The sequence below is a fragment of the Rana temporaria genome, chromosome 10, assembly GCF_905171775.1.
Source record: "Rana temporaria chromosome 10, aRanTem1.1, whole genome shotgun sequence".
In the NCBI taxonomy this organism is placed as follows: Eukaryota; Metazoa; Chordata; class Amphibia; order Anura; family Ranidae; genus Rana; species Rana temporaria.
In genome coordinates this window covers 141,824,113-141,840,394 of record NC_053498.1, presented here as the reverse complement: position 1 = coordinate 141,840,394, position 16,282 = coordinate 141,824,113, and the positions used below count along the sequence as shown (strand labels likewise).

Below are 16,282 nucleotides of genomic sequence, written 5' to 3'. Positions count from 1 at the left end.
AGATCCTTTATACTAACCAACGAAAAAAAAAAAAAAACTTGACAGGGACCCTATGAAAAAAGTATCGGCCCGGATTCAGATAGCAGTTACGGCGGCGTATCTCCGTATCTCTGAGTGTGCGCTCGGTCGTATCTATGCGCCTGATTCTTAGAATCAGTTACGCATATATTTCCCTAAGATCCGACCGGCGTAAGTGTCTTGCACCGTCGTATCTTAGGCTGCATATTTACGCTGGCTGCTAGGTGGCGCTTCAGTATATTTACGCGAGGAATATGCAAATTAGGTAGATACGCCCGGCGCATTTTTTTTACGTTAGGCTTTTTCCGGCGTAAAGTTACCCCTGCTATACGAGGCATATCCTATGTTAAGTATGGACGTCGTTCCCACGTCGAATTTTGAAAATTTTACGTTGTTTGCGTAAGTCGTTCGCGAATAAGGCTGTACGTAAGTTAGGTTCACGTCTAATGCATTGACGATTTGCGGCGTAATTTCGAGCATGCGCATTGAGCATGCGCACTGGGATCCTTTCACGAACGGCGCATGCGCCGTTCGTAAAAAAACGTCAAATACGTGGGGTCACATCATACGTGGGGTCAAAACACGCCTACATCATCCACATTTGAATTAGGCGGGCTTACGCCGGACCACATACGTTACGCCGCCGTAACTTAGGGCGCAAGTTCTTTCTGAATACGGAACGTGTGCCCTAATTTACGGCGGCGTAACGTATCTGAGATAAGTTACGCCCGCCGAGAGATACACCAATGTATCTGAATCCGGGCCACCGTCTGTAAACATTGGCATGCGCAGCCTATTGTATTAGGGTGTGCACCCCAGCGCACAAACAAACATGCGTGTAAATCAGCAGAGCAATGGTGAGGTGTGAGTAGAGCAAAACTTGGGTGCCAATAGGGTAGTGGACGGTGTCAGTATTTATTATTATTTTTTTTTTTAATCTTATTTTTGTTAAAAAAAAAAATCCAAAATGATCGTGTAAATCAGCAGAGCAATGGTGCGGTGTGAGTAGAGCAAAACGTGGTGCCAATAGGGTAGTGGAAGGTGTCAGCATTTTTTTTTAATTTTTATTATTTTTTTTCAATTTTATTTTTAAAAAACAAATTCACAAAATTATTATTATTTTTTTTTTTTTTTTACGATTATTTTTTTTAGGAGCCCCATTGGGGCAGCTGTGGTGAAATATCAAGGGTCCAAACAACCCCTGATGTCTCACCAACTAACATAGTTTACTATGCTTCCGTTAAGAATGAACACAGCAACGATCTCTCACCACTTACTGCTAAAATGTCTGTACATGCTATATCCCTGTCCTAGTATTACCCGGAATTGACTGCGTTCTGTTTTTGTTCTTTTATCTGCTGAGATAACTAATAAAACTGTTTGAAAAAAAAAAAAGAATGAACACAGGAGCGGTGCAGATCACTCACTGTGTTTATTCAGAAAAGAAAGGGGTAAATTAAAGGGGTTGTAAAGGAAATTTTTTTTCCCTAAATATCTTCCTTTACCTTAGTGCAGTCCTCCTTCACTTACCTCATCCTTCCATTTTGCTTTTAAATGTCCTTATTTCTTCTGAGAAATCCTCACTTCCTGTTCCTCAACTTTGCAGATAGAGAAAGGAGCTGTGTGTTAGTGGGCGCCCTGAAAACCAAAAATGACAGTTTTAAAAAAATCTTTATATATTATGGCTGCAGAAAGATGGGTCCATCTTTGCCAAGATCAGTATGTGTTGGAGTGCCATTGTTCAATACATGAAAAGCATAGTCGTAGTCATCTATCCAGCCCCAGTGGCCTAATGGATAAGGCACTGGCCTCCTAAGCCAGGGATTGTGGGTTCGAGTCCCATCTGGGGTGTGTCCTCCTTTTTTTCATAATGCATTCAATGTCAATGGTAGATAAAATATTCACATTAATTTTCTACTTCCAATCGTGACTTGCCGTCGTCTCAATTTTGGTACACTCCTGTTCTTTTTGAAAACGTTGTCTTTTGAACTATTTACTTAACCACTTTAAGGACCGAGCCTCTTTCTAAAATGTGTTGTTTACAAGTTAAAAACATTATTTTATTTCTAGAAAATTACTTAGAACCCCCAAACATTCTAAAAAAAAATTCTAACACCATAGAGCAGACCTGGGCAAACTACGGCCCGCGGGCCGTATACGGCCCGGCGGACCTTTTAATCCGGCCCACCCCCGCCGCCGCAACCTACTGTTATCACTGCGGCGGGGAACATAACAGACAGCGTTCGTTTGAACAGCTGTTTTCCCCGCCGCGCATAGACACTCCCCCTTGGACGGATCTGTCCAATCGCGAGCAAGGGGGAGTCACATAGACACTCCCCCTTGCTCGCGATTGGACAGATCCGTCCAAGGGGGAGTGTCTATGGCATAGAAACTCCCCCTTGGACGGATCTGTCCAATCGCGAGCAAGGGGGAGTCACATAGACACTCCCCCTTGCTCGCGATTGGACAGATCCGTCCAAGGGGGAGTGTCTATGGCATAGACACTTCCCCTTGGACGGATCTGTCCAATCGCGAGCAAGGGGTAGTCACATAGACACTCCCCCTTGCTCGCGATTGGACAGATCCGTCCAAGGGGGAGTGTCTATGCGCAGCGGGGAAAACAGCTGTTCAAACGAACGCTGTCTGTTATGTTCCCCGCCGCGGTGATAACAGTAGGCAGGGCCGGGAGGGGTCACTGTGCCCATCACACGCAGCACATGCAGCCACTTGTGCCAACACATGCAGCCACTTGTGCCAACACACGCAGCCACTTCGCCACCATAAATTGTCGCCACTGTGCCAATCACACGCAGCCACTGTGCCCATCACACGCAGCCACTGTGCCCATCACACGCAGCCACTTGTGCCAACACATGCAGCCACTTGTGCCAACACACGCAGCCACTTGTGCCAACACACGCAGCCACTTCGCCACCATAAATTGTCGCCACTGTGCCAATCACACGCAGCCACTGTGCCCATCACACGCAGCCACTGTGCCAATCACACGCAGCCACTGTGCCAATCACACTCAGCCACTGTGCCCATCACACGCAGCCACTTGTGCCAACACATGCAGCCACTTGTGCCAACACACGCAGCCACTTGTGCCAACACATGCAGCCACTTCGCCACCATAAATTGTCGCCACTGTGCCAATCACACGCAGCCACTGTGCCAATCACACGCAGCCACTGTGCCCATCACACGTAGCCACTGTGCCAATCACACGCAGCCACTGTGCCAATCACACGCAGCCACTGTGCCAATCACACGCAGCCACTGTTCCCATCACACGCAGCCACTGTTCCCATCACACTCAGCCACTGTGCAATCAATTGTTGCCACTGTTCCCAAAGACAGCCACTGTGCCAATCACATGCAGCCACTGTGCCAATCACATGCAGCCACTGTGCCAATCACACGCAGCCACTGTGCCAATCACACGCAGCCACTGTGCCAATCACACGCAGCCACTGTGCCAATCACATGCAGCCACTGTGCCCATCAAACGCAGCCACTGTGCCAATCACACGCAGCCACTGTGCCAATAACACGCAGCCACTCTGCCCATCAAACGCAGCCACTGTGCCAATCACACGCAGCCACTGTGCCCATCAAACGCAGCCACTGTGCCATCACATGCAGCCTCTGTGCCAACACACGCAGTCACTGTGCCATCAATTGTTGCCACTGTGCCCATCACACGCAGCCACTGTGCCATCAATTGTCGCCACTGTGCCCATCAAACGCAACCACTGTGCCATCACACGCAGCCACTGTGCCATCACATGCAGCCACTGTTTAATCAATTGTTATTGATTAAACAGTGGCTGCCTGTCCCCAGCCTCTGTCCCCCTCCTGTGTCATGTCCCCAGCGTCTGTCCCCCTCCTGTGTCATGTCCCCAGCGTCTGTCCCCCTCCTGTGTCATGTCCCCAGCGTCTGTCCCCCTCCTGTGTCATGTCCCCAGCCTCTGTCCCCCTCCTGTGTCATGTCCCCAGCGTCTGTCCCCCTCCTGTGCCATGTCCCCAGCCTCTGTCCCCCTCCTGTGTCATGTCCCCAGCGTCTGTCCCCCTCCTGTGCCATGTCCCCAGCGTCTGTCCCTCTCCTGTGTCATGTCCCCAGCGTCTGTCCCCCTCCTGTGTCATGTCCCCAGCGTCTGTCCCCCTCCTGTGTCATGTCCCCAGCGTCTGTCCCCCTCCTGTGTCATGTCCCCAGCCTCTGTCCCCCTCCTGTGTCATGTCCCCAGCCTCTGTCCCCCTCCTGTGTCATGTCCCCAGCCTCTGTCCCCCTCCTGTGTCATGTCCCCAGCCTCTGTCCCCCTCCTGTGTCATGTCCCCAGCCTCTGTCCCCCTCTTGTGCCATGTCCCCAGCCTCTGTCCCCCTCCTGTGCCATGTCCCCAGCCTCTGTCCCCCTCCTGTGTCATGTCCCCAGCCTCTGTCCCCCTCCTGTGCCATGTCCCCAGCCTCTGTCCCCCCCCTGTGCCCTGTCCCCAGCCTCTGTCCCCCTCCTGTGCCATGTCCCCAGCCTCTGTCCCCCTCCTGTGTCATGTCCCCAGCCTCTGTCCCCCTCCTGTGCCATGTCCCCAGCCTCTGTCCCCCTCCTGTGCCATGTCTATAACAAGTACTCGTACCAGTTGTTCAACAATGATATTTACTGCTTTTTATAAAGAAATACAATTGATTTTATGCAGTATTGAGTTTAGCCTTTTGGCCCGGCCCTCCAAAATATTTTTAGTTTCTCATGTGGCCCCATCGAAAAAATAATTGCCCACCCCTGCCATAGAGAATAAAATGGCGGTCGTTGCAATACTTTGCGTCACACCGTATTTGCGCAGCGGTCTTACAAGCGCACTTTTTATGGAAAAAATACACTTTTTTTTTTATAAAAAAAATAAGACAACAGTAAAGTTAGCCCGATTTATTTTTTTCATATTTTGAAAGATAATGTCACGCCGAGTAAATTGATACCCAACATGTCACACTTCAGAATTGCGCCTGCTCACGGAATGGCGACAAAGTTTTACCCTCAAAAATCTCCATAGGCGACGTTTAAACAATTCTACATGCTTTGAGTTACAGAAGAGGTCTAGGGCTAGAATTATTGCTCTCGCTCCAGCGATCGCGGCGATACCTCACATGTGTGGTTTGAACACCGTTTTCATATGCGGGCGCTGCTCACGTATGCGTATGTATTCTCCCTGCTGATATTTCGCCAAAACCCCCAATGGGGTTCCTAAAAAAAATTGTAAAGAAATTAAATAGGAAAAAAAAACTACTGACACTATCCACGGAAACCTTGGGAAAGGCTCAGAAACACCCAGTAACTGGGGGCCAGATTCACGTAGTATCGCGGCGGCGTAACTTATCCTAGATACGTTACACCGCCGCAATTTTTCATCGCAAGTGCCTGATTCTCCAAGCACTTGCGATGAAAACTATGCCTGCGGCCTCCGGCGCAAGGCGGGCCAATTCAAATGGGCGTGTGCCATTTAAATTAGGCGCGCTCCCGCGCCGGACCTACTGCGCATGCTGCGTTTCCTAACTCCCGCCATGCTTTGCGCGTAGCGTACTTCCGTATTCCCGGACGGCTTACGCAAACGACGTTAAATTTTGAATTTCGACGCGGGAACGACGGCCATACTTTAGACAGCAATACGATTGCAGTGTAAAGTTAGGGCACCAAAAAAAACGACTAACTTTGCGACGGGAAACTTGACTAGCGGCGACGTAGCGAACACCAAAAACCGCCGTGGATCCGCCGTAACTCCTAATTTGCATACCCGACGCTGGTTTACGACGCAAACTCCCCCCAGCGGCGGCCGAAGTACTGCATCCTAAGATCCGACAGTGTAAAACAATTACACCTGTCGGATCTTATGGATATCTATGCGTAACTGGTTCTATGAATCAGTCGCATAGATAGAAACAGAGATACGACGGCGTATCAGGAGAAACGCCGTCGTATCCCTTTTGTGAATCTGGCCCTGAGTATTTCCAAACGGCTCTGCTCGGCTCCGGTGCCCCCCACACGTCAGGCCAAATGCGGTTTTCTTGGATTTTGCTTGAACGGCACTGATCGGCTCCGATCGCCCCACACCTCTGTACTGCACACCGCAGAGGCTTAAATCCTGCGAGACAACACTCGCAAACCGAGTCAGGATTTTCCAAAAATTGCTCGTATTGCAAAATGCTCGCTAACCGCGTTTAGTCGCAATCTGAGTTTCCACTGTAGGTTGTTTTTTTTTCTTCGGCTCTTCAAAAGATTTGCCGAAACCCGGGATCGAACCAGGGACCTTTAGATCTTCAGTCTAACGCTCTCCCAACTGAGCTATTTCGGCTGGTGAGTCACAGCAACTTTTTGAAAAAGTGCAGAGGAGGCCGCGTTTAACTCTTTCACTGCTGCTCTGATTTTTCCATTTAATATAACTTTAATTTTTTCTTTATTTTACACTCATACAAAATGTATATCACTGTTTTTTTTTTGTGTAACTAAACCCACAACAGTAAAATCAGTCTGTATTAGCAGTAAAGCGTGCTTGTTATACTCACCATGGTACCGAAGGTTCTTTACTCTTCTATATATTCTTTACTTTTCTATATATATATAATTATTATTATTATTATTATTATTATTATATTATTATACAGGATTTATATAGCGCCAACAGTTTGCGCAGCGCTTTACATCAGGGAAGACAGTACAGTCAAAATACAAATCAATACAGGAGGGTACTTAAAGCGGGGGTTCACCCTTAGAGGGCACTTTTCCCCCTTAGCTTCCTGCTCGTTTTGTCTAGGGGAATCGGCTATTTATTTTAAAATATGTGCAGTACTTACCCGTTTACGAGATGCATCCTCTCCGTCGCTTCCGGGTATGGGCTTCGGGAATGGGCGTTCCTTCTTGATTGACAGGCTTCCGAGAGGCTTCCGACGGTCGCATCCATCGCGTCACGATTTTCCGAAAGAAGCCGAACGTCGGTGCGCAGGCGCAGTATAGAGCCGCACCGACGTTCGGCTTCTTTCGGCTACGAGTGACGCGATGGATGCGACCGTCGGAAGCCTCTCGGAAGGCTGTCACTCAAGAAGGAACGCCCGCTCCCGAAGACCCATACCCGGAAGCGACGGAAGAAGATGCAGCTCGAAAACGGGTAAGTACTGCTCATATTTTAATATAAATAGCCGATTCCCCTAGACCGAACGAGCAGGAAGCTAAGGGGAGAATTTTTTTTTTTTTACAAATGGGTGAACTCCCGCTTTAAAGATCCCCATAGGCGACGTGTTCAATTTTTTTTTTTTTTTTTTTACAGGTTACCTGTTTCTAGCGCTAGAATTATTGCTCTCGCTCTAACGCACACGGCGATACCTCACATGTGTGGTTTGAAACGTCGTTTGCATATGTGGGCGTGACCTATGTAGGCGTTCGCTTCACGCGGGGGCGAGAGCACTTTACATTTTTTTTCTTTTATTGTTTACTTTTCTTTTCTTTTTCTATTTTGACACTTTCTTTTTATCACTTTTATTCTTATTACAAGGAATGTAAACAATCCCTTGTAATTGGAATTGGGCATGACAATCGTACGGGGGCGAGCCGGTAGAAGCACTGTAGGGAGGGGGGGGGGGGGGGGGGGGGAGTCCCTTCCCGCTGCTTATAAGAATAATCAAATGAACAGCCGCTTTGCATTGTGTATAAAGACTGTTTGATCTCCACAAAAATATCCTGATATTACAGAGCCTATGGAGTCAGGCTGCACATGCTCAGTTTGGTGTGTATTGCTAGAGAGGTTTTTTTTTCTTGGGAGAGTGCATGTGATCAGCACAGGGCCAATCAGCACAGGTATCTTGGGATATCACGATGCAATGCAGCTGTAAAGAGATAAAAAGTTGCTGTCAGAAGTGGGATTTGAACCCACGCCTCCAGAGGAGACTGCGACCTGAACGCAGCGCCTTAGACCGCTCGGCCATCCTGACATTGAATGCTGATAATTAACTCATTCATGATCAGAGCGAAAACTTTACAGTGTGTGCAGCTTTAACCACCTCCTGCCCACCCACCCGTCCTCGCTATAGCTGGAAGACGGCTACAGCGCGGGTCTTAATTCGCAGAGAGGGCAATGACAGCTGATCACGTGATGTAAACAGAAGATCGGTAATCAGCTTTTTTTACCCCTCACGTTACAGTGTGAGGAGGAAACGAAAAAAAGCCGATGTCAGAGGGACATCAGTCCCAAACCAGCCTCTTCCGCCTCATCTGTGCCCACCAGTGCCATCTGCAGTGCCCACCAGTTTAGGATGAAGGAAAAAAGCTGGGACCGCCGCACTCCAAAAAAACTCCTCCTTTAATTAAAAATCACAAAATACATGCCACAGCAAAAAACAGCACAACAAAATAAAAGCTGACGTTTCGCACTATAGCTATGAAGAAGCACTAAGGCATAGTGCGAAACGTCAGCTTTTCTTTTGTTGTGCTGTTTTTTGCTGTGGCATGTATTTTGTGATTTTTAATTAAAGGAGGAGTTTTTTTGGAGTGCGGCGGTCCCAGCTTTTTTCCTTCATCCTAACCTGCATTTTGATTGCACTGCCTGTACCCTTGGCTCGGACCACAGGAATCAGATTACCTGGTTCTCTTTGAGCGGTTACCCACTCTCTCAGTGCCCACCAGTGCTTATCACTGCTGCCCACCTACGAGTTTCCACCAGTGCCACCTATCAGCGCATATCACTGCTGCCCATCAGTGCCAGCTATGAGTGCCCACCAGTGCCACCTACAAGTGCCCACCAGCGCCACCTATCAATGCCTACCAGTGCATATCACTGCTGCCCATAAGTGCCCACCAGTGCCCCCTATGAGTGCCTATCAGTGACACCCATTAATGCCCATCAGTGCCATCTATCAGTGCCACCTATTAGTGCCCTTCAGTGCCACCTATCAGTGCTCTTTAGTGCCACCCATCAGTGCCCACCGGTGCCACATTATCAATGCTTATCAGTGCATCAGACATTGACATGTGGCACTGATAGGCATTGATAAGGTGGCACCGGTGGGCACTAAAGGGTGGCACTGATATGTGGCACTGATGGGCACTCAGTGCCGCCTATCATTGCCCATCAGTATCACCTATCAGTGCCCTTCAGTGCCGCCTATCAGTGCACTTAAGTGCCGCCTATCAGTGCTCTTCAATGCCACCCATCAGTGCTACTTATCAGTGCAGCCTATTAGTGCCTATCAGTGCCACCTCTCAGTGCCCATCAGTGCTCCTATCAGGGCCCACCAGTGCTGCCTTATCAGTGCCTATCAGTGCAGCCTATCAGGCTATTAGTGCCCAGCAGTGCTGCTTTATCAGTGCAGCTTATCAGTGCCCATCAGTGCAGCCTATCAGTGCACATCAATGAAGGAGAACATTTTTATAACATTCAAAACATTATAACAAACTATGAAAACTGTTTTTTTTTTTCAAAAATGTTGGTATTTTTTCGTTTTTTTTTTTTTGCTAAAAATGAAAAACCCCAGGGGTGATTAAATACCACCAAAAGAAAACTCTATTTGTGTAAAAAAAATATTATAAAAATGTCATATGGATACAGTGTAGCACGACCGCGCAATTGTCATTCAAAGTGTGAGGGCGCTTGAAATCTGAAAAATGGCCTGGGCAGGAAGGGGGGTGAAAGTGCCCGGTAAGCGAGTGGTTAAGATATACATCATGCAAACAGTATAGAAAATAAAAGGGATATAAGTGATGGAAAAAGTATTTCTCCTTGGAATAAAATGGAAAAATCTGTCCAGCAGTGAATGAGTTACACACCGTCTCCTCCCCCACTTTTTCAAAAAGTTGTCTTGCTCACAGGGCCGAAATAGCTCAGTTGGGAGAGCGTTAGACTGAAGATCTAAAGGTCCCTGGTTCGATCCCGGGTTTCGGCAAATCCTTTTTGATGGAGAAAAATAGAGTCAGCCAACATTACATTAGAGATAATCATGTCGTCATTTTATATCTACATTTAACCACTTAAGGACCGGACCAATATGCTGCTAAATGCCCAAAGGCGTTTTTACAATTCGGCACTGCGTCGCTTTAACTGACAATTGCGCGGTCGTGCGACGTGGCTCCCAAACAAAATTGGCGTCCTTTTTTCCCCACAAATAGAGCTTTCTTTTGGTGGTATTTGATCACCTCTGCGGTTTTTATTTTTTGCGCTATAAACAAAAATAGAGCGACAATTTTGAAAATAATACAATATTTTTTACTTTTTGCTGTAATAAATATCCCCAAAAACATATATAAATTTTTTTCCTCAGTTTAGGCCGATACGTATTCTTCTACCTATTTTTGGTAAAAAAAATCGCAATAATCGTTTATCGATTGCTTTGCGCAAAATTTATAGTGTTTACAAAATAGGGGATAGTTTTATTTTTTTATTTTTTTTACTACTAATGGTGGCGATCAGCGATTTTTTTCGTGACTGCGACATTATGGCGGACACTTCGGACAATTTTGACACATTTTTGACACCATTGTCATTTTCACAGCAAAAAATGCATTTAAATTGCATTGTTTATTGTGAAAATGACAGTTGCAGTTTGGGAGTTAACCACAGGGGGCGCTGTAGGAGTTAGGGTTCACCTAGTGTGTGTTTACAACTGTAGGGGGGTGTGGCTGTAGGTCTGACATAATCGATCGAGTCCCCCTATAAAAGGGATCACTCGATCGATGCAGCGCCACAGTGAAGCACGGGGAAGCCATGTTTACATACGGCTCCCCCCGTTCTTCAGCTTCGGGGAGCGATCGCGACGGAGCGGCTATAAACGAATAGCCGCGCCCTCGTCCCGGATCGCTCCCCGCGGGAATCCGACCGCCGCATGTAGCGGGGGGGGTCCCGATCAGACCCCCGACCCGCGGAAAGGCAAGGAAGTACATGTACGCCTATCTGCCTGTATGTGCCATTCTGTGGACGTACATATACATGCGGCGGTCGGGAAGTGGTTAAAAAGCACAGGATATCTTTTTTATTTTTCAAAATGCAGCCTGACCAGTTTAACTTCTCCAGCCCCAGAAGATTTACCCCCCTTTCATGACCAGGCCTCGTTTTGCAAATGGCACTGCGTTACTTTAACCGCTTGCCGACCGCGCAATGTAGAGAAACGTCGGCAGAATGGCACGGCTGCGCAAAGTGACGTACCTGTACGTTACTTTGAATTTTGCGGGAATATTTTTGGAAAATAAGGATATCATTTAGACCAGCTGACACTTGGAGTGAGCTCCGTTGGAGCCCCCCTGCTTAGCGGGGAATCCGTCCGTTGATCCCAGCTGAAGAGGCAGATGGCTGGTCTGCGTCTGCTCTGCTTATGCAAAGTGGACACAGACACAGCCTGCTCTCCTCTATGGCAGGGGTCTCCAACCCCCGGTCCGCGGCCCACTACCGAGCCGCAGCCTGTTTGCTGGTGGGCCGCGAAGCCTGCGTAATCTGAGGTGTGGCGGTGGCGGGCGAGCGGAGAGATCGCCGCCATCACCGCACTTCAGCCCACACAGTTAGGGGTGAAGCAGGCTCGCCCGCATCACCGCTGTTCAGCCCGCCCCGCCCCCCGCGAGTGAAGCCAGGCAGCAGCGGCAGCGCTTGGACAACAGCGGCAGTGCTCAGCTGTGACATCCAGGGCAGGGAGAGCGAGAGGTAAGCTGTGGGGGGGATCTGCATCTGGTGGCATGTGGCTGGCAATCTGCATCTGGTAGCATGTGGCTGGCACTCTGCATCTGGTGGCATGTGACTGGCACTCTGCAACTGGTGGCATGTGGCTGGCAATCTGCATCTGGTGGCATGTGGCTGGCAATCTGCATCTGGTGGCATGTGGCTGGCAATCTGCATCTGGTGGCATGTGGCTGGCACTCTGCATCTGGTGGCATGTGGCTGGCAATCTGCATCTGGTGGCATGTGGCTGGCACTCTGCATCTGGTGGCATGTGGCTGGCACTCTGCATCGGGTGGCATGTGGCTGGCAATCTGCATCTGGTGGCATGTGGCTGGCAATCTGCATCTGGTGGCATGTGGCTGGCACTCTGCATCTGGTGGCATGTGGCTGGCACCCTGCATCTAGTGGCATGTGGCTGGCACTCTGCATCTGGTAGCATGTGGCTGGCACTCTGCATCTGGTGGCATGTGGCTGGCACCCTGCATCTAGTGGCATGTGGCTGGCACTCTGCATCTGGTGGCATGTGGCTGGCAATCTGCATCTGGTGGCATGTGGCTGGCACTCTGCATCTGGTGGCATGTGGCTGGCAATCTGCATCTGGTGGCATGTGGCTGGCACTCTGCATCTGGTGGCATGTGGCTGGCACCCTGCATCTGGTGGCATGTGGCTGGCACTCTGCATCTGGTAGCATGTGGCTGGCACCCTGCATCTAGTGGCATGTGGCTGGTACTCTGCATCTGGTAGCATGTGGCTGGCACTCTGCATCTGGTGGCATGTGGCTGGCACTCTACATCTGGTGGCATGTGGCTGGCACTCTGCATCTGGTGGCATGTGGCTGGCACTCTGCAACTGGTGGCATGTGGCTGCCAATCTGCATCTGGTGGCATGTGGCTGGCACTCTGCATCTGGTGGCATGTGACTGGCAATCTGCATCTGGTGGCATGTGGCTGGCACTCTGCATCTGGTGGCATGCGGCTGGCACTCTGCATCTGGTGGCATGTGACTGGCAATCTGCATCTGGTGGCATGTGGCTGGCACCCTGCATCTGGTGGCATGTGGCTGGCACTCTGCATCTGGTGGCAGATTCCGCATTATGGTGAGTTTAACTATTTAATTTTTTATTACAATATAATAATAAAAATAATGTGCTTCAATCATCCTGATTAACCATGGTGTTGTGATGATTGAAGTGCCATATTGGCCGCGAAAAAAACGAATCGTCGGCCCGCGGCACAATTTTCATCCACAACGCCGGTCCCCGGTGCCAAAAAGGTTGGGGACCGCTGCTCTATGGGATGTAAACAAACCAACTATCAGGGAAAGAGTTAACCGCAGTCTCCTCCCATCCCACTTTTTCCAAAATTTGACAGCATGCAGAGCCGAAATAGCTCAGTTGGGAGAGCGTTAGACTGAAGATCTAAAGGTCCCTGGTTCGATCCCGGGTTTCGGCAGATGTTTTTGGATGAAGTAAAAAAATACAACTCAGCCGAAATGACACTTTGCAAAATCATGTCATCTCTACCCAAAAAATAAATAAAAAATGTGTTATTTTGTAAATAAAGTCTGAATTTTATACTAGGACTAACCAGTAACAATATATATATATATATATATAAAATGATTTGAAAAAGTAAATAAACAAAAATGTAAAAAATTATATAAATATATATATAGAGAGAGATGACGTGATTTTGCAAGGTCATTTCGGCTGAGTTGTATTTTTTTTCTTCATCAAAAAAGTTTTGCCGAAACCCGGGATCGAACCAGGGACCTTTAGATCTTCAGTCTAACGCTCTCCCAACTGAGCTATTTCGGCTCTGCACGCTGTAAAATTTTTGAAAAAGTGGGATGGGAGGAGACTGCGGTTAACTCTTTCCCCGATAGTTGGTTTGTTTACATCCCATAGAGGAGAGCAGGCTGTGGGCCGGATTCACAAAGAGTAGATACGCCGACGTAACTCGGAATCTAAGCCCGTCGTAAGTTTAAGTGTATGCTCAAACTGAGATACTTAAACCTAGCTAAGATACGACGGTCTGCGCCGTCGTATCTTAGGGTGCAATTTTCCCGCTGGCCGCTAGGTGGCGCTTCCGTTGAATATGTAAATGACTAGATACGCCGATTCACGAACGTACGCTTGCCCGTCGCAGTAAAGATACGCCGTTTCCGTAAGAGATACGCCACGTAAAGATAAAGCTGCCCCCTAGGTGGCGTAGCCAATGTTAAGTATGGCCGTCGTTCCTGCGTCGAAATTTGAAATTTTTACGTCGTTTGCGTAAGTCGTCCGTGAATGGGGCTGGACGTAATTTACGTTCGAAACCAATGACGTCCTTGCGGCGTAATTTGGAGCAATGCACACTGGGATATGTACACGGACGGTGCATGCGCCGTTCGTAAAAAAACGTCAATCACGTCGGGTCACCAATCATTTACATAAAACACGCCCCCTCATCCTCATTTGAATTAGGCGCGCTTAGGCCGGCCCCATTTACGCTACGCCGCCGTAACTTAGGAGGCAAGTGCTTTGTGAATACAGCACTTGCCTCTCTGACTTACGGCGGCGTAGCGTAAATATGATACGCTACGCCGCCGTAAAAAATGCGCGGATCTAAGTGAATCCAGCCCTGTGTCTGTGTCCACTTTGCATAAGCAGAGCAGACGCAGACCAGCCATCTGCCTCTTCAGCTGGGATCAACGGACGGATTTTCCCGCTAAGCAGGGGGACTCCAACGGAGCTCACTCCAAGTGTAAGCTGGTCTAAATGATATCCTTATTTTCCCAAAAATATTCCTGCATGGTGCGAAATTCAAAGTAACGTACAGGTACGTCACTTTGCGCAGCCGTGCCATCCTGCCGACGTATCTCTACATGGCGCGGTCGGCAAGCGGTTAAAGTAACGCAGTGCCATTTGCAAAACATGGCCTGGTCATGAAAAGGGGGGTAAATCTTCTGGGGCTGAAGAAGTTAAACTGGTCAGGCTGCATTTTGAAAAATAAAAAAGATATCCTGTGCTTTTTAAATGTAGATATAAAATGACGACATGATTATCTCTAATGTAATGTCGGCTCACTGTATTTTTCTCCATCAAAAAGCTTCTGCCGAAACCCGGGATCGAACCAGGGACCTTTAGATCTTCAGTCTAACGCTCTCCCAACTGAGCTATTTCGGCCCTGTGAGCGAGACAACTTTTTGAAAAAGTGGGATGGGAGGAGACGGTGTGTAACTCATTCATTGCTGGACAGATTTTTCCATTTTATTCTAAGGAGAAATACTTTTTCCATCACTTATATCCCTTTTATTTTCTATACTGTTTGCATTATGTATATCTTAACCACTCGCTTACCGGCACTCTCACCCCCCCTTCCTGCCCAGGCCATTTTTCAGCTTTCAAGCGCTCTCACACTTTGAATGACAATTGCGCGGTCATGCTACACTGTATCCATATGACATTTTTATCATTTTTTTTTTACACAAATGGAGTTTTCTTTTGGTGGTATTTAATCACCTTTGCACTATTTATATTCATATTGCATTTAACCACTTAAGGACCAGCCCATGTACATATACGTCCACAATATGGCACGTACAGGCACATGGGCGTATGGGTACGTCCTCGCCTATTAGCGGGTGGGGGGTCCGATCGGGACCCCCCCCGCTACATGCGGCGGTCGGGTCCGCTCGGGGAGCGATCCGGGACCACGGCGCGGCTATTTGTTTATAGCCGCTCCGTCGCGATCGCTCCCCGGAGCTGAAGAACGAGGAGAGCCGTGTGTAAACACGGCTTCCCCGTCCTTCACTATGGCGGCGCATCGATCGTGTCATCCCTTTTATAGGGAGACACAATCGATGACGTCAGACCTACAGCCACACCCCCAAACAGTTGTAAACACATACTAGGTGCACCCTAACTCCTACAGCGCCACCTGTGGTTAACTCCCAAACTGCAACTGTCATTTTCACAATAAAGAATGCAATTTAAATGCATTTTTTGCTGTGAAAATGACAATGGTCCCAAAAATGTGTCAAAATTGTCCGAAGTGTCCGCCATAATGTCGCAGTCACGAAAAAAATTGCTGATCGCCGCCATTAGTAGTAAAAAAAAAATAAAAAATAAAAATGCAATAAAACTATCCCCTATTTTGTAAACACTATAAATTTTGCGCAAACCAATCGATAAACGCTTATTGCGATTTTTTTTACTAAAAATAGGTAGAAGAATACGTATCGGCCTAAACTGAGGAAAAAAAATGTTTTTATATATGTTTTTGGGGGATATTTATTACAGCAAAAAGTAAAAAATATTGCTTTTTTTTCAAAATTGTCGCTCTATTTTTGTTTATAGCGCAAAAACTAAAAACCGCAGATGTGATCAAATACCACCAAAAGAAAGCTCTATTTGTGGGGAAAAAAGGACGCCAATTTTGTTTGGGAGCCACGTCGCACGACCGCGCAATTGTCTGTTAAAGCGACGCAGTCCCGAACTGTAAAAACACCTTGGGTCTTTAGGCTGCATATTGGTCCGGGGCTTAAGTGGTTAATTGTATTTATTTATAGTTTATATTGGGGTGCACTTATTCTCTTATACTAT

At 47.9% G+C, this 16,282-nt stretch overlaps 1 protein-coding gene and 7 non-coding genes across 8 annotated transcripts in view; 4 read left to right on the top strand and 4 right to left on the bottom strand.

Moving 5' to 3' along the window:
- The window catches only part of LOC120915878 (olfactory receptor 1G1-like), a 63,505-nt gene that overhangs the window by 39,553 nt on the left and 7,670 nt on the right, over window positions 1-16,282 (top strand). The gene's annotated exons all lie outside the window — the stretch shown is intronic.
- On the top strand, window positions 1,797-1,869 carry TRNAR-CCU. The gene has a single exon. It is a non-coding gene; the product is annotated as a tRNA-Arg (tRNA).
- TRNAF-GAA lies at window positions 6,288-6,360 on the bottom strand. Its single transcript has one exon. It is a non-coding gene; the product is annotated as a tRNA-Phe (tRNA).
- TRNAL-CAG lies at window positions 7,908-7,990 on the bottom strand. The gene has a single exon. It is a non-coding gene; the product is annotated as a tRNA-Leu (tRNA).
- On the top strand, window positions 9,865-9,937 carry TRNAF-GAA. Its single transcript has one exon. It is a non-coding gene; the product is annotated as a tRNA-Phe (tRNA).
- Window positions 13,076-13,148, top strand: TRNAF-GAA. Its single transcript has one exon. It is a non-coding gene; the product is annotated as a tRNA-Phe (tRNA).
- On the bottom strand, window positions 13,441-13,513 carry TRNAF-GAA. Its single transcript has one exon. It is a non-coding gene; the product is annotated as a tRNA-Phe (tRNA).
- On the bottom strand, window positions 14,791-14,863 carry TRNAF-GAA. The gene has a single exon. It is a non-coding gene; the product is annotated as a tRNA-Phe (tRNA).